Raw genomic sequence first — 21,985 nt, forward strand, 5'->3', positions numbered from 1 at the left:
TTGTAAATTTGTTAAAAATGTTTTCCTTTGAAGTATAACAAGGAATACAAAGCACTGACACTGCTGGGGAAAAATATCTCAGTTTCTTGTCTTATCAGTCAGACATAAAGTATAATGGTTGCAGCTGCACAACATGGCATGAATCATAAGGTTGATATTATCCTCTCTTCACTCATTTCTGCTATATCTCACAGATCTGAGAGGGGCAGCTATTTTTAATACTGAGAGCTCATATGCCAGGTCCCACATGAACTAACGCTGTCCTCTGTCTTATGCAACATCTGTCAAGTCAGCAGCAGGTAATGTGAGATGTTCCAGACCCAAAAGCCAATGACACCTGATGATACAGGTCATTTATCAGGAACAACCACAGCACCATCCAGGTCCTTGAATGACTGGAGTGTATGCACAGGTGAGAAGCAGTTGTCTTGGGACTTTCAGAAAAGCTGATACTCTCATGCTCTAACCTTTCCTCATGAGCAGACATAGCTGCAGCACAGGTTTGTGTAGCTAAGCCTGAAATCTCTTCAAAGCCTACATCTGCCCGCCAGTCACAGTTTCACGGGGTCCTGTCACTCTGTAATGACATGTGTAAAGTGGCAATAAACTCAAAAGTGGAGTGATTAGAAGTATATTAGAAAATGATGAGTGGTGTCTGACAGGTGAAGAGAATTAATTGCCTTATCAAAGAACCAGAACAAAACTAGCAAGAGTTCAGAGCACGCAGAAAGAGGTGGCTCTTCAGGTGGTTGCAGTTCACATCTGGCATTCCTGGTCACAGGATGCTGCTGCTGCTTAGAGCTTAATAGGTTCAAGAGGAGACATAGCAAATCCTCAGAGAAATCCCCTGTGTTAGTTATTAAATGCATGGCAGCAATGTCAGCTCAGGCAATGCTGAACCTGAGGGAGCAGCAGGAAGAAGAACTGCTCCTGCTTTAGCCTTTTCTTATTGCCCCATCAAGGTACACCTGCACTGGGCTGGTCAGACTTACGGCTTGCATCCCCTCCCACCTCTCTTATGTGCATTATCCACCTCCATCCTGTCAGGTTACTGAGCACAGGTACAATTAACATGACACTGTTTAATCTATGAGTGCCCACTGGTATAGATCAGTTAGAAGGGACATTCAGAGGCCACCTGCTCCACCCCACTGTGTAAGGCAGTGCTCAGGTTAGGTGAGCTTGCTTGGGGCTTGCTCAGCCCCTATTCCAGCTCCTGATCACCCTCCCTGCACATTACCTTTCCCTTAAATCTAGTTAGAACTTTGCTCACTCATTTGCTCATGATCCCATATTCATGGTGCACCTCATTTCCCCGAGCACCAGACGGCTGCTTGCTGTTGCTTCTGGGAGACTCTAGAAGGTTCCACAACCTTCAGATTCCATGGCCTGTGATTGGCAGGTCGGTGGTTGTCAACCGGCTCCTGATTGGCTGGTTCCTGAAATAAAAGGCCTGCAGGGCCAGTTGGGGTTGTCTGTGGTGGGACCTGCCTGGGTGGTGAGTGGTGCCTGTGGGCTGGTGGGGTTGTGTGGGAGGCTCTGGGGTGCTGCGCTGCATCTGGCCTGGGGTCCCTCAGGATGCTAAGAACTGAGTTGTGTGTTCTGGCTAGGTGCGTGAGTACAAATGTATCTTCCAGGCACAAAGTTCATTTACAGTAACATAGTAGCTATGATATGTTGGGGGAATTTTTTGTTTTCCAATTCTGACTTTATTCTAGCCCCTACAAGCTGGGCTAAGCTGTGCCTCTGATACAAAGCCTTATTAAAGATTCTAGTCTGTATAAATAGCATGGTCATCCTGAAGGAGTGACACTTAACACTAGCTATCGACAGTTCTTTGGCCACCATGGCCTTTTTACTGTCTTCAGAAGGGTCAGAACCATCAGCTTATTCAGCTTTTGGATGAGAAACCAAAGGACTGATCTTGTTGCTGTCTATAGCTACTTGATGGGAAGATCTAGAGGAGGCAGAGCCAGCCTCTTTTGGGGAACACACAGGAAATAAGCTGAGGAACAATGAACAAAAGTTGAAGCAAAGCTATCGCAGTTAGATACGAGAATTAGTTTACCCTGTAGTGGCCAGACCCTGGAACAGGGAATCACAGGGGTTCTGCAATCTCTGTCTTTGGAGGCACTCAGAACTCAGCTGGGAAGCTCTGAGCAACCTGATCTGCTTAGCCCTGCTGTGAGCTAGATGAGTGAACCAGATGCGCTCTAGAGGTCCCTTCTAACCTAAATCATTCTATGATATCATGAATCCTATTGGTAAGCCTTTGATACATATCTTCATTACTACACATGCAGTAGATTTGGATAAAAGTATTAACAGAAATAGTCTGTGTGGAAATTTTAATATTCTTCTTAGCATTTCCTTATTTCTTTCTGCATGTTTTTCCTGATCATGATTCCTTTTTCTGAAGAGGAAAGCTTGAAATACTTTCCTGCAATAATTTCTGGATAACAGCTGGCAGAAAAAAACACCAACCACCCAAAAAACGCCCAAACAAACCCCACAACAAAATTGCACCAAAATTGTTTTGAAATTCTAAGTTTACCAATAGTGGGTTTTTTTAAATTTAGTTGTTTTCATGGCCAGTGTTCAGGGTTCAATATTCACATTGCGAATGGAAGAGTTTAGTGAGAGGCATCGTTCTGGTGTTTGAGGCCATGCGAGAATGAAAGAATAATTTGTAGATGTACTAGAAACATGACCCAAAATGATTAAGAATTTTATTTTGTTAAAGTCTTCAGATTTTAACGGTTTCACAACAAGAATTAACGTATTTTGGCCGCACCCTGGACTAGAGAGGGAAAGGTAAGCCAACTTGTAAAACAGGTTGTTTTGGGTACAGCTGCACTAAGAGCTAAAATCTTATTCTCTATAAGCTGCCATGCCTTCTCTTTTAGGCTGCTTTCTGAAATCCTTTTTCTTAATAGCCCTCTCCTAGATTTTTATTATTCAAATATAAGCTTTCCTCATGTACTCCTGTTTCTTTGCTTTTTGGAGAAAAAAAAAAAAAAACAGCCAAAAACCAAAGAGCTTTCCTCACTTCCCAGTCCTGTTCCGATTGTAATGCTGAACCTGCATTGCTATGCTTCTTTAAGCTTTTGGAAAAGTAAATGATGGTGTGGGGGGAGGTGGGGAGGAAAAGGAAATGGTACCTTTTCTTAGTTGTTTTCTAAAGTATGAAATCCAGAGTATCAAGTACAGCATGCTTAGGGCTGTGGGTCTTTGCAGTTCTGCATTGTTTCTGATTGAGCAGCTGAAATGGTAAATAGACAATATATAATCTACGTCTTCCTTCTATGAGCTTCCTCACCACTTTTGTTGAGCTGTGTCATATAAAATCTCAAAATCACATGAGAAAGACCTTTTGCTGGAAAATTCAATGGAGGAGCATTCAAAAGACAAATTATAACCTCAGAACAGTATGGGTCTTCTGAGATGCTATATTTGCTCTAAGATGGATTTCATTCAATATATATCTGAGGAAAGATGCTGAAATAGTGTAAATAGTCTCACAGAAGAGGCTACCCACTCAACATGTAGGTGTTGCTAAAAACTTAGGGCACTTTTACTTACTTGCTAACATTCTTTTTCAGTCTTTCTGCAAAAAAGATTGTTGCTAAAAAAAAATAAAAATGTATGGCTGTTACAATGTGTCTTTTTCATTAGTCCCTATAATATACAGAAATTCTCTTTTTCACCATGTGTGCTAGTCCCCAGAATATCTCTGTATGTAATAGAAAAATAGAATAGAGATACCTGTTGTAAAAGGATAATTAATTTTATGATGTAGTTAGTAGACAAATAGGAGATGACAGCATCTCTGGTATTGTGTGGTGTGTTTTCCATTTGTTCTTATGTTGGTGTCAGGTCTAAGGCTTTATTTGGAATTCCTGTTATAGATTAGTCCCAAAGGCAGTATGGATAGGTAGGGACAGATGCCTTCAGGCATGTGGCCTCCCATTCTGATTACCAGCCTTCCAGCATAGGTAAATAGATGCATTAGTTACTAAGTGTCCAGAAGCAACCAGAAGGTGTTGCACAGTCAACATAAGAGTCCATCTGAAAAGCTGTCCTGATGTTCTTGGGTGTATAGCCATGAAGATAAGAAATGCTTCTAGATCCTGCTTTAAGGACAAATCCATTCCAGGACCATCTCGCCAGCTCTGTTTTGCTGCAATATAAGTCTGATTGTTCTGAATTGTCAGAAGCTCATATAGCCCTGGATTCCACATTCCAGAGTGGCTGTAAATAGATGCTTGGAGAAAGACGGACTCTTCTAACAGCTGAATTTGACACTGATGCTTTCCTTAGTTTCAGCTATTTTTAGTTGGCTCCTTACTAAACCTGATGTACTTTCTCTGTAGCTAATAATACATAATTAATACAGGATTCCTTTTGCATGGTCTATCCAGACTCTTACTGAATCCATGTAAACTTTCGGCATTAGTGTTGTTCTTTGGCAAGGAGTTTCACATCCTGATGACATGTTACATTAATGGTGGACTAATGTAGGTTGAAACCTGCATCCTGATAGATTATTTCATGCCATCTTGTTCTTATACATGAAGGGCTGGTGATTAACCAACAAACTGATCCAGAGCCACTTCCTCCATGCCACTCATAGATTTCTGTTGTATCTGAAGGATGCAGAGGAGTCTTTGCTCACTTGATCATTTCTCATAAGGAAGCCTTTCCATGGCTTTCATCATGCTTGCTGCCTTCCCCAGGACCTTTTCAATGTCTAGTATGTTCTTTAAGGTGAGAGGATCGAAACTGTATGCAATAACCCCCAATGTCTTGGTCCTGAATGATCATAGTCAACTCAGAGCCTGTTGTTTTATATATGAAATTAAGATTCCCTCGCTTGCCCAACATATATCACTTTGTTTTTCTTCATTGAGTTTTGACTGGGTTTAGTGCCTAGCTGCTTTAACTTAAAATCCTTCTGCAGTTCTTTACAGCTGTTTTTTGTCCTTACTCCTTCCAATGACTTTGTTTTGTTGAACTTCTATCACCTAACTACCTAACTGCTCAATCCCTTTTCCACCTTGTGAATGTTCAACAGTCACAGTATGCATCCCTGCAGAATGCCATTAGTGACCTCCCTTCTTCATGAGGGCAGTTCATTTATTCCTACATTTTGTTTCTTGTCTTTTAAGCCATCATTTATCCATGACGTTCCCTCTTATGCCATAGCTTCTTAGTTTCTTTCAAAGCCTTGATAGAGGAATTTGTTGAAAGCCTTTTAGAAATACATATAGAATTTTATCAACTGGATCATTTTAACTGCACAAAGATGACCTTTTTGGATAATTCTTTTAGGTTTGTGAGGTGCAATTTCCTTTAACAGAAGCCAGGTTGACTCTCAAAGTACATAATTTTTGTCAATGTGTCCATTATTTTTTTCCTTACAGTTTCTGTAGGTGTCAGATTTCTAGACGTGTAATTTCTCACATCTGTCCTGGCATCCTTCTACAATTTGGTACCATAGTTTTCCTCTCCCCAATGCTCAGATGCTGCTAAGGTGATTTTAAGTGAATGGTTATTCACTGCACAGAGAAATTTAGTTACTTGACTTGCCTTAGAATTTTTAAATGAATGCCAGTCTTTGTGGTTTGATAGTGTTCATAATGTAAAAACATCCTGGAATTTCTTTTATGGTCACTTCAGTTTCAGTAAGATCCTTCAATTCCTCCAAAGAGAAGGATTCTGGAGTAAGAATTGCTTTTCTGCCACAGGGACTGTATGCGAAGAATTTGGCTTCTTTGAAATAGTGTTGGCTTCTCTGAATGCTTCTCTTGGAGTATATGTATTATATAAGCTATTATAGGCTTTTTGAAAGGTTTTCTGCTTTTGATGTGTGTGTGTGTATGTGTGCATATATATATATATATATATACACAGGAAAAAAGATCAGGAGCTTTGATTCCTTTTGCCTGTTTTTTCTTGAATTCTTTGGTTGACTTACTCTGTGTGTTTAATCTACCAAAGTTTTATCATAATTTCATTTTTAACAGGATGCCTTATTCTGTCAAATAAGCTTCAGGGAGTGCTAAAACATTTTTAAGATCTTTAAAGAAATAGAAACGTGTTTTAATACATTAATATATGCTTATTTCTTTTTTGATATTTAATTTGATTCCCTTAAAGTGTTATTCGTCAGGGACTGTAGTGACAGGACAAGGGGTAATGGGTTAAAACTTAAACAGGGGAGAAGTTTAAATTGGATACAAGGAGGAAATTCTTTCCTGTTAGGGTGGTGAGACACTGGAATGGGTTGCCCAGGGAGGTTGTGAGTGCTCCATCCCTGGCGGTGTTCAAGGCCAGGCTGGATGAAGCCTTGTGTGGGATGGTTTAGTGTGAGGTGTCCCTGTCCATGGCAGGGGGGTTGGAACTGGATGATCTTGAGGTCCTTTCCAACCCTAACTATTCTATGATTCTGTGATTTTTCAAAATTCCTATTTTTGCTCATGTAGTGTACATTACAACATAATGGGCTGGAGCACCTCTCATTTGAATACAGACTGAGAAAGTTAAGCTTGTGCAGTCTGGAGAAGATTCCAGGGAGACCTTATAACAGCCTTCCAGTACTTAAAGGGGGTGTACAAAAAAACCCAGAGAGGGACTTTTTACAAGGGTACATAGTAACAGGACAAGGGGGAAATGGCTTTAAACTGGCAGAGGGGAGATTGAGATTAGATATTACAAAGAAATTCTTCCCTGTGGGGTTGGCGAGGCACTGGCACAAGGTGACCAGAGAAGCTGTGGCTGCCCCATCCGTGGCAGTGTTCAAGGCCAGGTTGGACAGAGGGGCTTGGAGCAAGCTGCTGTAGTGGAAGGTGTCCCTGCCTATGTCAGGGAGGTTGGAACCATATGATCTTTAAAGTCCCTTCCAACCCAAACCATTATATGATTCAATAAAACTACCCTGAAACCTGTTTTCCTGCCATTGCTAGTGAGTTAGGAATCAAAGTTATGAATGTGTAGACAAGGCCCTTAGTGCCATGGTTTAGTGGTGGACTTGGCAGTTCTGGGGTAATGGTTGGGCCCCATGATCTTAAAGGTTTTTTCCAACCTAGTTGATACTGTGTTCTGTGAAGGACTTGAAGTGGTTATGTCCTTCTACTCATTGTTGTCCATTAATTATAACACTACTTTTCAGACAGGGATTTATCAGGTAAACTGAAATTTTCTTTTGTTTCCTTTTTTGGATGATTAATTTTAGATTTGCAGTACCTTATCTAGATCTTGGGTCTTTCTTTTAAATTAGTTTCCCTGGGGTTCTGAAGTTTTATCAGATAGTGGAATAGTAAACAGTTGTTCAGACTTCAAGCCCTAATGTTTCTGATTAAAGCCACAAAAGGTTTGCTTTCCTATTACAAGTTGAAGCAAAAATGCCAACTCAGGATTTTCTGCATAAAGGAATTCTTCTAGAAAGAAAAAAGTTAAAGCCTCTATTTATTCAAGTTGCTTTCTTTAAAGATTAAATGAACCTGGAATATGAACAGCTTACTTTACAGCTATTTACTTGGGTTTTCTACTTACTGTAATTTACCAAGGCTTTCTAACATATAGTCCACATCTCTAGTCATACTCTCTCCAAAATAGCTCTTCAGGCGTACAGTGTTATTTTGGCTAACAGTAAGCATTTCATCTCAAACCTTGCATCCTAGATAGAAATCACAGTTTAATGTTTACAGCTTTGACTTGCTAACTACACAAGTTTGGGAAAATGTAATTATCATAGAATCATAGAAGAGCTAGGGTAGGCAGGGCTTTTTGATACCAGGAGATGTCTCTAAAGTATGAATGATGAAGACGTGTATGACCTTTTGATTCTACAGCACTGAAGTAAAAGTCATGTGATATGCTTGTATAGGCACTCAAAGAAAGGAATTTAGCATCACCCTGAAGAGTTCAAATTCTGTTGTGCTTCGTAGAAATTTCTCACATTGTTAACTTCTTATTCCTCCTAAGGGCAAACAGATTTAAAAAGGGAAATAAAGGCCTGATCTCCCATCTACTGTCTCGACTGGCGCTGTGGTTTGGATTACTTAGATAGTGAAAGAAAAAAACCCTGGGAGATATCTGGCTTTTGTAGCCTGGAGAGGCTAGAAGAAAACCTACTGTTGTCAAGACCAGTAGCTGATATCAAAAGTAATTACAGTGATGGCTAATGCTTTTTTGATACTGGAGATGGCTTTGGGATTCTTATGAAGGTATTAAGACTACAGTAATAGTGTGTTACTGAATCTTCTTAGTTTTAGTAACAGTCCTAATGTCCCTTCTATTAAAAGGTGGACAAGTTTGTTTTAATAGATCTTACTGGCCTTGAAGAACCAGCATTGGCTTCAGGTTGGTGGGAATCATTCAACATTCTTGAACTTTTCTAAATGTCACTTTATCTTTGTACTTTGTGAGCATACAAACATACGTGTGCCGGTCTCTTCCTTCCAAATAAATAATTGTAGTCAGCTGCTTATCAAATGTAATATCCTTGAGCCTGTCAAAATTTTCAGCATCATCCCCTTACCAGTTCATTTCCCCATCCCAGACTATGTGTTCATTTCCCATACAACACTTATCAAAACAGTTGGAGAGTTTAGCCTGCAGACTAGGCTTTGGCAACCTCATTTAAGTGCTAAATGTGATTTTTCATTTCCAAATTAAGAGGTTATGTATTCTCATCGTCTCCTGACTCCTGCCGAGTTTCCTTCTCAAGAAGCAAGATGCTACTGATTTCTTCCTTAATGCAGAAGTAGTAGTGCCAATAACACCCCTCAGATTGGTTTTGAATAGGGTGTAAGCCAAAAACTAGGAGGAGCTGCTTCTCACAAAATGTCTCCCTGTGCTGTGGCAGTCTTACTATAGGCTGAACAAATAGAGATTAATGGACTGTTTCCCACACCAGAAGTTGCTAACCTGTCCTCTGAGCAGTGGTCAGCTTAAAAAGAGTACTTTTGAAAGTTTTAAAAGCATTTAATGAATGTGTTTCATTCCTTTTCATCTTCAATTCAGACAATGCATTGACTCTTCTTTCTTCTTTTGTTTTAATTGCTTTCTTAGGTTCAGAATAATTTGAGATGCAGGCAAAGATAGATAGAGAAATAAATATTTGCCTTTTAAAGAAAAAATAAGTCAAATTTGAGTTCGTTTGCACCCACCAGTTACTGGGGTTTCATTGTTTTCCATCAAATAGAAGGCATTGCTTGATGTTTCCAAGCTTTAATAGTTCCAGTATGAGGTTAGTAACTTTCATTTGTAGAGATATTCTCTATATAATGAATAAGAAAAATCTAAGGCAATAAAATTAATGAGAGAAAAAATTGGTAAGAAATCAATGACGAGTCAATGACAGCTGAATGCAATTCGTATAAATCTGACCGGTACTAAAAGCCTCAACTAGAGAATTAATCTGAACTTCCTGAACTCTTCACTTTTATTTCTGCTCTTTCTTCATATGTATATTATTCCTGTCAGGAAAGCCTTTGCTCTCCAACAGTTTTACAGAAGATGTTAGGAGCTGCAGTAAACTTGCAGTCATGTACAGTAACTTCCCTACAATCTTTAAAAAAAAAAATAAAATTGATGGTGCCATCTGGAGTCCTGAGACTGAACAATTTGCCTTTTAAAATGTGTTTGATTGCATGTTTAAATGTGTTTTCTTATACATATTGTATTATCATCACACTATGAAATCCAGCATTATCAAACAGCAGACAGAGTAGTTCAGCAAAATTGTAATTTATTGATTAATATGAGATATGGGGGTGGAGTTCTATAAATGTGCTTTGGAACACAAGAGCAATGTGATGCACACATCATGCATTTCAGTGCATTACATTACAGTGTCTTCAGTGATTTAGTCTAGTGTTTCATCATGACAGCAATTGCAGTCATCTTCTCTAACGTGATTTTGCAGCTTGTTCTCTATACCACTTTATGAACAGAACAGTAGTCTATAAGATATTAAATAAGCTTAAGCATAGTATGAGGATTGTTGAAATGGGGAAATCTAGAGATATAGTTGCAGTGATATAACTCTCAGTATAAGCACATTGTTTCAGGATTTACAGCATCATTTTAGAGTGTTATTTGTGTCTCTCTGAAAGTGGTCCAATTTTCCAAATCCATCAAAAATACAAAAAAGAAAAAAAAAAAAAAGAAAAACCACTATATTCCTAAAATAGATAGCTGTACTAACATAGAGAGTGGTATAATTATATTGGTTGGAGTATACCAATACATTTTCCCAGGCAGACATTCTTTAATCATATTTTGGAATTTCTATTGATTTTTCTTGTTAGCAGTGGCCAAAACATGATTGAATGTAACATCTAACTTATGCAACAATGCTCTGAAATAGCACTTAGGCATATCAGCTCAGCCCTCACAGTGACACAAAATCTGAGTACAAATTCTCAGCAGCATCAAAATAACTAATAAACCTTTCATCTCTCAGGAAGTTAACAGAAGATCATCAGTCAGGCAAACACTTTCTCCTTCTTTCAGGATCCTGCCTCATGTTGCACCTTTCCTTCAGAGAGATGTCTTGGAGTAGTTTGGTGGTGCATAGTATGAATTTAAAGTACTTTCTCTTACTGGTAGAAGTAATGGTATCTGCAATTTTTTTGTTTTCTTTTTCTCATACAAACCTGTGTAACCACAGCCCTGTGGTTAAATATATATGCAAACCCGTGTCAGTACTTGCAGAAATTTTAATTGGTACAAAATCCACCTGCAAGTCTGTATTTATGTATATCTATATAAAAATTACTTGTGGGGCTTTGAAGCATTTAATTGTAAATAAATGTTCTGTATTTGCATGACTTTTTTACTAAAAAACTTTATTTTTTCCACACCATCCCCCAACTCTTCTATTCGAGAAGCTACTGATGTCTTTTAACTAAAGTCTACAGTGCTAATTTGTCATTAATATGGTTAAGAAAGGGATATACTCTGTGTGCTATCAGTAATTCAAGAAATAGTCTGAATTTGAAACTAAAAATAAATATACTGATAAGTTAGAAATTTTAGGAAAGTTCTGTATTCCAGTTTTCTATGTTTTAAAGGTCTTTCATTAAGACAGAGACTGTTTTATAATCCCTTATGTATGGTGCCTATTAAAATAAATGTGGCTATTTTTCTTCCATTTAAAATTTGGCAATCAATATTTCAAGGTTATCATTAAATGAAGAATGGCAAGATATGGCAGCATTCCTGTAAGGTTAATTTTCACTTGAATGTCATGAAATATTACATTGGTCTTCTGCATTAGTTCTGCCGTGTATTCTGAGTTCTACTTGGCCTGATAAGACCAAAAGTAGTGTGACCGACTCTTAATTTCAGAAGAAAGAATGACATCAAGAAGAAAGAAGTAGTGTTTTCCTATTCAGTCACAATGATTTCTCAGTCTGCTGCTTGTGCCTTCACCCTGGGACAGCAGCCCTCTGCTGTTCAGCAGTGGTTTGTTTCTGCAGTTCAAAGAAAAATGGTAAAGCAGCAGCAAAGACAATTAGCAATTTGATCACCTCATTGGTACACTGTGCCATGTGTTGTCTAAGAAAGCCATGAAAGCCTGAGGACTTGTGGAGGGCTACAGTTTGTGTTTATCATTCATATTTTATGGATAACAACTTTAATTTTCCGTTATGAAAGCAATAGCAAGTGATAGCTGGGAAGCTGTCAAAATCACTGAAGTGTTTAGCAGTGTTATTCCAGTGACTGTGCTGAAGACTATCTGTGGAATTCAAAGCCATAAAACATAACTGAAGTTAGGTCCCTTGCTTATCTATTTTCTTTGTCTGGAGACAAATATGAAAGAAGTAAAAGAAAAGAATATTTGAAGATTTGAAATAAATACAAATTATTTTCCAATATCCTCTTACCTTGGACACTTTGGCATTAAATACAGGAAAACAGTAACATAATGGTGGAGAAATCTGTCTGAAAGAGCTTGAAAAGTCACTAGGACCATCCCCTTCCTGTAAGCTGTTATCAGCTCTGTGTCTAGGCAGTGTGTTCCAAAAATTACCTGAATTGTTACAAAGCTTTTTGTAATGTCTGTCTTGCTGCAAGATGAATTAATCCACTGCTGTTCATTGTACTCTCGTGAACAGGGAAAGCATGATCTTCCCTTTTTGCTCTAGTGTTTTGTACCACCTGCACCGCTATGACTTCTGCTCAACTCAATCTTTCAGTCTATCTTCTTAGATAAGGAACAAGTACTCAGACTCACAGGGATAGAGACCTGTTATCTTCTTCCTACTAAGTAATATTCATATCCTTAACACTTATGGCACTTCTAGCTGAACTATGCAGGCTCCCACAGACTAGCTGTTATAACAGAATTTTTGACAAGTTGAGTGTTAATGTTGATGTTCCCTAATAAAATAAAATTGCTTCGTTCTGTGTGAAAACTTATGAGATTTTCCTCAGGGAGTCATACTGAATACTGAGCAGTCCTATGAATTTATCACAGAATAATTTATTCCCAAATCAGACAGTGGCTAATCCAGGCATACTGTAGTATCTGTTAACATAGGAGGTGTAGTATCTGTTAACATAGGAGGTGTAATATCTGGAATATATCCCAGAGCTGCTGTAAATCCTTAAAGTTCAATGTTATAATCTTCTGATAAGACACTTCTTGGGAGGGGGTAAGTATGGTGAAAATGATGGTGTAAGGATGCACTTTGAAAACAACTAGCTACACAGTGGGCATAAATGAAGACATGGTTGGGACATATAAATTGCAGTTAGTGAACAGTAGTTGAGTAAATAGTATGGAAAAGGGCAACAAGCATTTAAGCATTACAGAAAAAAAATCTTTCATAGCACAATGATGGTGCCATTAATCCCATCTAGTTTAAGAGCTTCACTGAACTCTAAAGTCTATAAAACACCAAAACAATTTAGGAGCCAGCTTCAGAATCTGTGAGGCATGACAAGCTGGATGCCTAAAAAGATTTAACTGTCCAAGGAATACCAAAAGTAATGTAGCCGGGCTTTGAGAATCACAAAGAAAAATAATGTTGCATTATGTTGACCACCCTGCTGCAGCAATGTACTTCCTTTATTTTGCTGTATTATCAGATATTAGCAGATTTTAGCCTATGAATTCTGAAGAATGCGTTCTGCTGCAAATATAATTTCATTATTGCTGGAAAGTGGATATTCAGTTTTATTTTATGCAGGAAAAAAGTAGAGAAAGACAAGCAAGACTTTTTAATAGTGAGAAAGTATGAAAGTTGTATTAAATGGATGTATTTCACCCTGCTCTGCCAGTCACCCAATTTTGATTTAACTGTTAGCCTATACATGGGAGTTTTTATAGTAGCTTGGGAAGATGAATAGGGATTAAAGCCTATTTAGCGCCCAGAAGCTGGAAAGAAACAGGGTGAGGAAATGCGTTCTGGACCATGTCTTCAGTAAATTTCTTAACTTAGGAGGAAGAAAAGACTTGCTTATTAGGTAAAATAGGCCACTGCTACTTTGGATAATATACTCTAAAATTCCACACTGTGACATCTAACAAATTGCACACTGTGACCTAATGAATGTATGTTACCATTATCTACAGAAGTTAACCACTGGGTGTTTTTTTTTTATGACTGCTTTGACAAGACCATAGGTTTTGTTTTGGTTTTTTTTTTTTTTTGTATCTAGATATGGAATAAAATTGGATGTATTGCTGAGATTTGTACTTCTAGATGAAAAGCCTTTTAGAAAGCTTAACAGAGTTCATACTTCAGGACTTTATATGCAGATTCTGACATAGTCTTTTCCTCATTGCTGCTTCTAGGGAGATAGTGTGATTTGGCATAAAACTTAAGTTGCTTTCCCATCTCTACCTCCCATACAAGACAACTGTACATGTGATATCTTGTAAAAATTGAACTGGTTAGTTACCTCACTTCAATGTCATTGTCAGAAATTGCCATGTGATTAGCCCAAAGGCTTTTTTTGTTAAAGGCATACTCCTGTCTATCTCAGATAGATTAAATTTCCTAGAAATGAAGGAATTATCCCTTATTTAGTCAAGGTGGAGTAAACAATCCCACAGAAGCATCTGTAAGTTCAAGGCTAGAATCTGCTTCACTTCACAATCAATAAATTCAGGTTTATTGTCCATTGCCAGAATTAAGGCTGTAGTTTAGGAAATGCTGCAGATCTGACAGAAAGAGACTGATATTGTAGATTTTTTTTTCTATCAAATTTAGCATTTCTAAGGGCTTTCTAAATCCATAAGTTAGCATGTCTACATATTTTAAGTCATATAGTGATCACAGACTTTTCAGTTTTATTAGGAAACCTAAAGCATTTTATTTTGGGGACCAAAATAACTGTAACAGTACTGTTGGAAACATACTTCTTAATCAGTCACTTTAAGAATGCGTAGAGAATGAGCATGTATAAATCACGTCTTTTTTCTCCAGTGGAAGATCTTCCCTTCTCCCCTCAAAAAAAAAAAAAAAAAAACAAAAAAAACCCAGGAGGGGCTGCATGAATTCAAGCCATTACACTTCTTTCCATGGTCAGAATATTGAGCAGAAGACTTCTAATGCATTAAAGTCAGGTGGATACAGAAATGAAGATCATCCATGGTTTTATATTCAGAAAGCCCAAAGAAAGACCCAAATCTCTCTCTTAAATGAAGTATACACAAAGAAAGCAGAAATAGCTCAAATAGTATTAATTATTAAACTTAAGAATGAGGGAGAAAAAAACCTAAATGACCTTGAGAGAGCACAAAGTGTTCCTCATTCTGAGTAATTTGTTATTGCTATCTCTGCTCTACATAGGCTTTCCTCCACCTACTACTAGACTGCTTACGAATTCCGTCTGTACTTGAGGCAGGCAGGTGGTATTTGACGATAGGCTATCTTATTTCCTCAACAGTAACCACATGATGGTGCTGCAAGGCCAAGTGGAACAAATGAGTCTGCCAGACTGCACACTGAGCAGTGACCCATCCAAATAGATCCTCTGTGATATCTCTACTCCTGAGAAAAGGAAGGCTAGAAGAAAAAGTTTTGTACAAGCAAGTGAAAGTCTATAACCACCCCACCCAAGGCTTCATCCAACCTGGCCTTGAACACTGCCAGGGATGGAGCACTCACAACCTCCCTGGGCAACCCATTCCAGTGCCTCACCACCCTAACAGGAAAGAATTTCTTCCTTATATCTGTATGTTATATCTGTATACATCTGTGTTCTTTTTACAAACACCAACAGAAAAATTAAGAAAAAAAAATCGAGGTCATATCTTGGTAGAAAACAGTTCTGTATTTTCTTAGCCACACCTCTGAACTCAGCCAAAATATTAGGATATTTCAGGAGACCATTTTGCATTTAGCACATGGTTGTCTTTTAGGAGTATTATCTTTTAAGCTAATAACCATGGAAAACTACACACCTCCTGGACATCTGATTTTGGACACCTGATGACTTATCAGGCTCTCATAGCAATATGGTCTTGCTTTTGTGAAGTGTCCTTCCAAATATTTAAAGTAGAAGAAACCAGAAATGGAATATAAAAAGAAAAAAGGAGAATCCTTATTTCCAAATTCACTCACCTCTAACTCATCAACCCGAAGAATATTTCCAGATAGCACAGCAGGGTGAAGGAATAAGATTACAAATTTTTCATCTTGATGTATTTGTTGTAATTTTGAAGTGAAGATTTTTTTTTTCCAAGCCCATCTGCAAAGTCTGTGGAAAGTGTGGGTGTGCATCAGCCCACTGTTCCTGTTCAGAGACAGACTGAAATTAGTAGGACTGCCCAAAAGTTTAGAATTCTGGGAAATACTGTTCTAATGCCGGTAAGGAACCTGAGAAGTCAGCTGCATTCACACAGCTGGGGATGATCCAATGGTGATATCCCATTTCTGAGACACAGAAACACATGTGCTCAAGAAGCATGTCCAGAAGTTACAAATGGCAGTGCTGGCCAGCATAATGGAGATCAGAAGAGATGCAGTTCCAGCACATAAGGTTCAAACACAGAGTCCTGGGCTGTTTCAGTGAAGGAAGTTTGCATCTTGAGCTGTACAGGTGGTGGAAAAAAAAAGAGTACAAATCAATGTATTGGAGGAAAAATCATCAACAGGGGTTATAGACAGAAATCATTTTAAGGTTTTTTTGGAGGAAAAAGCTGGCTGTTTCATCCCCTTTCCTGGTACATGACAAATCTCTTCCTGCAAGATTTCTTTACAGGCTCCCCTCAGTGAGCAAAAGAAGTCGTTATCCTCCTAAAACCCTTCAGATCTCACTCAGGAATGTTTCAAATCTTTCTCATCCTCTTAAGTTTTTCTTTGTAGCAGTATGAACTGTTGCTATCAAAGCAATCACCTAGTCTGTATGTGAACAAAGAAAGGCATTTCACAGGTTTCACATCATGCTACAAACAGTTCAGACAGCTGGATACTTTCTCTGTCTAAATAATTTCCTGATGCCTGGAAAGGAGCTGTAGGACAGGATCAGGTGCACAGTAGTTTTGGAACCTGTATAGGAGAAGATATCATCTTAAGTTCATCTGAAACTGTGGTAGAAATGATTAGTTAGGGCAGTGATAACTGGTATTCTGTTTCTTTTTCAGTAAGTCAATAATTTTAATTGAAAAGTTTCTATTTATTTAACAGTGTTATATCACAATGTGAGGCAGTTTTGTCAGACTGACAAGTGGTTTTTCAGCTTCCAGGCTTGTCAGCTGCAGTGATGTTAAACTAAGAGATCCACTTTACCTTTGAAAGGGACACAAATCTTCCTTTAAGATGACATGGGTTTAGTTTTGTCATCTGGTTTGCAACTCTTACTGTCCTAATAGGATTCTTTAAACTCTATAAGATGCTTAGAGAAAAGATGGCCCCACTGTATGCAGTAGCAGATACTTACTTATGAAAGTAGAAAAGAAGAACAAGCTTAGTATAGAGTTGGGCTCCTATATGTTATTTCATATCAAATTAACCCATTGTTTGTGTTGACTTACAGCATATTTTCACAATTGTAATGCTTTGGCAGAGGAAGAAAGTGCTATTGCCCACCTCGAATATATTCTGTTGGAAACTATGAAACAGATTAGTATTTAAGATTCTTTGATTTAAGGATCAGTGGATATCAGTCCACTGCAGGGGCTGCTAAACAGTATAGAGAAATCCAACTAGTTTTTTGGAGTTACTCTGTTAGAAACAGCTGCATAATTAAGGCATTGAAAGGATCATAATGAGCCAGTTCTGTTTGGATTCTTGGCTACTCAGACTGTGGTATGGACATGCTCCATGTATCAACAATTTTCTTTCTCCTTTGCAAACTTTCACACTATTACTATAGGTTATATGTATCATTTTTGTTTTTAAGAGCAAGAAATACTGGATTTCAGATATTTTCTCAAAGGTCGACATCAGCTAAACCTGTGTAAATTAAGGCAGAATTGGACTTACAAGGGGAAATATTTAAAGTCATTGTCTGTCAGGAAGCGTGTGTCCTTACCTGGTCCCTGCATCAATATTTAACCATCATTTCAGCACTTGACAAGACTATTATTACAGACAGTTGTCATATATACAGTTTGCCACTTTGATATGGTATTGTCAGATCACGTATTTTATATTTGAGCTTGACATGCCAGGCTTTGCAAGTTTTCTGTAACTTAAAATAAGTAGTTGCCCAGGCATGTGAGGCTTTCTTTATCAGGAGTGGAAAATGCATGAACACTGAAAGGTAAAAAGGGATAACACAAGCAGCATGTTGCATTAAGTTGTCCTGCCTGTTAAAAGGACTTCTTAACAATAACTGATAACCTTAAACGGTAGCAGATTTCTTAATAAATATAAAAGTAATTAAAGTGGAATGCATAAACAACAGCTCTCCACTAATGACCTACTGGCTGTACAACTCAGCCCTACCACATACCAGATCAAGTTTGCCTCCTCATTGTGGTCTTGTAGGTAAATGTAGGTTGTTTATGCACATATATATTCAGTTTGTGTGACAAGATTGTTCTTTATTTTTGGGGGGAAGGGGTAGAGGAAGAATGTTACAGGAGTGGCTTCTGTGAGAAGCTTCCCCCATGTCTAATAGAGCTGGCTCAGAGGCAGACAGACCACCTGGGGAAGGGGAGTAGCTTTGGTGGGCACCTGGCATCCAGCCTGGATGAACCCACCACAACATAAAATCTCATTTTCCACTGAGTACATCCCTGTAGTAAGAAATGTAGCTTATTTCTTTCTCCAGTTCATGTTAAGTTTTTGTATCTGTGGTGCAGTATCTCTGCTCTTCCTCAGTTCCTCACTAAAGACAAATCTGAGGTCCCTGAATATTGTTAGTCCTTTAATATGGTTTTAATAAAACATTGTATTTCACTTAGGTTGGAAAAATTTAAGCCTCTAATATCTTTCAAGAAACTTTCAGTTTACTCACTATCCCAGTGATCGGTCTCTTACCCTGGCATCTAGCTAGACTGGGAGATACAGTGCAGACTGAATCACTGCTGTATCTACTCAAGATACTAAAAAAAATAAAAAATAAAAAAAATACAGAATTGCATTAGTTCCAGGCAATTTATGTGGCGCCTTTCCCTTTTGGAAGACATTTCCTTCCTCTGTGTTGTGCAAATTAAAATCTATGGCAAGAGGGTGTTACAGAATTGTCCACAAAGCTACAGAATTGGGTAAGCTGTTGCATACCATAGAAAGAACCAAAGCTAAGGGTCTGTTGCCAACTTTCATTATGCTTGTCCATCATTATCCATTCTGTAGCTCCTGGTACTATCCTCACAAATCTTTGCAACCACCATATACCTGATTAGAACGTGCTGTGAAGATAACTTTGATAAAATGGAAAACCCACCAAAAATAGTGAATTGCTGGGCCCTTGTGATATCTGGACTCATCCCTGTCAGCACTCAAACTGTCTGTGGCAGATAACATGACTTTTTAGCAAATTCTACTGAAATTGTTACCCTTCTTAGCTGAGGAATCAAGAATTCATACTTGTTTGATTATAGGATAGGGAAAAGCAATGGTAACTGTTCCATTGTGCTGCAGAAGACCATTTGCCATGTTGCTCTGTTAGGCAAACTTTCTGATCTTTAAAACTCTGAGCATGATAATCCACCAGTAGAATTACCCACTGGCTAAGTGATGAATCAAAAATATTCCAGGTATTTCTTGGCTCTAGACCTGAAAGGAAAACTCTCAGATCATCCAGAAGTGACTCAAGGGGTAACGGGTTAAAACTTAAACAGGGGAAGTTTAGATTGGATATAAGGAGGAAATTCTTTCCTGTTAGGATGGTGAGGCACTGAAATGGGTTGCCCAGGGTGGTTGTGAGTGCTCCGTCCCTGGCAGTGTTTAAGGCCAGGTTGGATGAAGCCTTGGGTGGGGTGGTTTAGTGAGGTGTCCCTGCCCATGACAGGGGGGTTGGAACTAGATGATCTTGAAGTCCTTTCCAACCCTAACTATTCTATGATTCTGTGATTCTATAATTATAGAAAACAGACCTGACATACTCCACTACGGAAAATATTTCTGCATTCTAACATACTGCTGCTTGAAAATGGTCTGCTGAATTTAGCAGCTTTATGTGAAGCTAATCTGGAAGCTGCATGGAGTGTACAACAAAAGAAAACCATTTAGAATTCATTCCTTAGGCTGTCCTGGGACTTTAGGGGGTCTATTTAATTGGCAGTGCTTCTTTCCATCACACCCTGGTCTGGGTTAGAGATTGCTGCATTAGCTTCATGTATGTATGCATGCCTGTGCATTCAGGTCTTGACCTCTGATATGTTCACCCAAGATAAGGGAAAACTTGGTCCAGATGAGAAACTTAATTGGCTACTTCTGCTCATCAGTGGGTTTTGCAGCTTTTTATTAAAGTCCGTGAACTAATACTATAGTCTGGGTCTTCCTCAGTACTCCAGGAGGATGCTAAGCAGGAGGAAACATGGGATGGAAGAACGAGCAAGTGAACAAAATCTAGGAACACTGCATGCCAGAAGCAATACCAGTATAATTTTAAGCAGGTTTTCCAGTACTATTTCCAGCTCATCTATGTATGGTAAGAATGAATGAGTTGATGTCAGTGCTGTAAAGATATAAGTCAAGATGTATATAAGTACAAATTAAGCACAGCATAAATGAATTCAACTGCATCCATTAAAGAGAAATGTGCTGTTGAAAATCCTGCACATAAGGATAAAATGTGTTAAGACTAAAAAGAAACAAGCAAGCAGTTTTTAACCTTATTTAGGTCTGATGCCTTTCTGTATAGAGGGCTTAATCTTTTAATACAGAGCTATAAGGAACAATTTCTTTTTTATAGGGTACGATTACAGTCTAAGATGATTTACTATTCAACTTCTATTGCTGATAAGAGTTGGACTGTTAATTTTGCTGGATTGGTTTTGGTTTGGTGGTCTATCTTGTTCAGTCTTTCATTGTATTTCCTACCTCCTAAAACTCCTTCATGCTTCCATGTCAGCAAGTAACTCAGCTATGTAGTGCAATTTGTTGAGGATGTAGCAGTAGAAAAAGCATTACCCCCTTCAGATGTGACATTTGGTGTATTACCTGCGTGTGCAGTATTGTCAGGGGTGTAGTTTCTGACCTGCAATGCATTATCTGCTCTACTGACTTTGGGGCTGTTTATCGCCAGTGACATATTTCTCTGCAGGAACCTGCCATTCTTATTGTGCCTGCTTTAAAACACTAAATGCAGACATACGGTCTGAAACTAGGTGCAAATTTGAGAGTGGAACGAAAACAGATTTTTCTTTTTCTAACAATTCCCTTCAATGGTGTCAGCTAAATGTGGTGCCTAGTAAGCTGCTTTTGCTACAGTAAAAAATACCATGTTAAAGAGCCGAAGCAGTGCAAAAGTGAAATTAATTATGTATGCTTTATGCTTGTCCGACTAACCATACTGTATTCCCAATGAAATACTTAGCACATCTGTGCATTCCTAAAGTCAAATAACATCACTATAATTTGAGACTTATTTTGACATTGAAGAAAGATCTTGTTACACCTACAGGAAAGCTATTCTTTTGGAGGTTGCTTTTGCCATTCATATGCGTTGATTGTGAGCTACTTAATTTAGTCAAAAATTCTAATTGAGCTTATTGGCAGACTGCCTGATATTTGGCACAGTAAGAATCTTTAAGTTTGAACCTTTGGGGATGTTTTCAGAGGAACGTATGTCTTCTATTTCATGCTTTATTGTGGCAGACTGATGAGAACTTTTAAAGCAAATGACAGTTGACATAAAATAACTCACACTGGAGTTTTTTGTCCCCCTGTTGCTTTTTAAATGATAAATTTCAGATATTCTATTTCATTTAAAATATGTGAGTATTTGATATGCTGGTAATAGATGGCAATGGCAGCAGAATAATTCAATGACAGGAGAAGAGGTTAAGTGTGAAAAGAACTCTTTACAGAAACGATTTTTGACTAAACAATCAGTGGTGGATACCTGAGCAGTATTCAGCATCTGAAGGAGTTAAACCAGACCCATGTTATTTGACAGAGCAACGTATGTGATAATCTAAGCAGACATAATAGGATGAAATTAAGAAATATGAATATTTAGGCTGCAGACAAGACTATTTCCTGATTCTAAGACCTGTTCTAGTTTAAATGTTCTCTCAAGGAAAAAAATTAAAAATGCAAAAAAAAAAAAAATAATAAAAAAGGCAGCTCCTAGCAGGGAATATTTAACACCATGCTGAACAATATGTTAATCCTCACAGGAACATTACAGAATTGTCAGCAGGATGAACTAGCTGATCCCTTCCATCTCTGTTCTGTTTAATTTCAATATCTCCTAAAGTTTCTGCTTAGGAGAATATTTACTTCACTGCTTCATTTTCCTGTTTTCTTGAGAACTGTCATGTCTAGAGCCTGGAGAATGACCTACTGCTGCAGGACATCCTCTGTTTGCTCCTCATTGCCCTTGATTTTCACAAGTAGACTTG

At 38.2% G+C, this 21,985-nt stretch overlaps 1 long non-coding RNA gene across 2 annotated transcripts in view; it reads left to right on the forward strand.

Annotated features, from left to right (window-relative positions):
* Positions 1-1,483: 1,483 nt before the first annotated feature.
* Positions 1,484-21,985, forward strand: part of LOC136019486 (uncharacterized) — a 44,571-nt gene continuing 24,069 nt past the window's right edge. Inside the window, exons 1-2 of one of the 2 annotated variants that reach the window (XR_010614909.1) lie at positions 2,212-2,264; positions 2,744-2,814. This is a non-coding gene — a long non-coding RNA (uncharacterized LOC136019486). Of the gene's footprint in view, positions 1,499-2,211; positions 2,265-2,743; positions 2,815-21,985 lie in introns of those variants that run through there. The other variant, XR_010614910.1, reaches the window with a different exon arrangement.

Source organism: Lathamus discolor, chromosome 9 (assembly GCF_037157495.1).
Source record: "Lathamus discolor isolate bLatDis1 chromosome 9, bLatDis1.hap1, whole genome shotgun sequence".
NCBI lineage: Eukaryota > Metazoa > Chordata > Aves > Psittaciformes > Psittacidae > Lathamus > Lathamus discolor.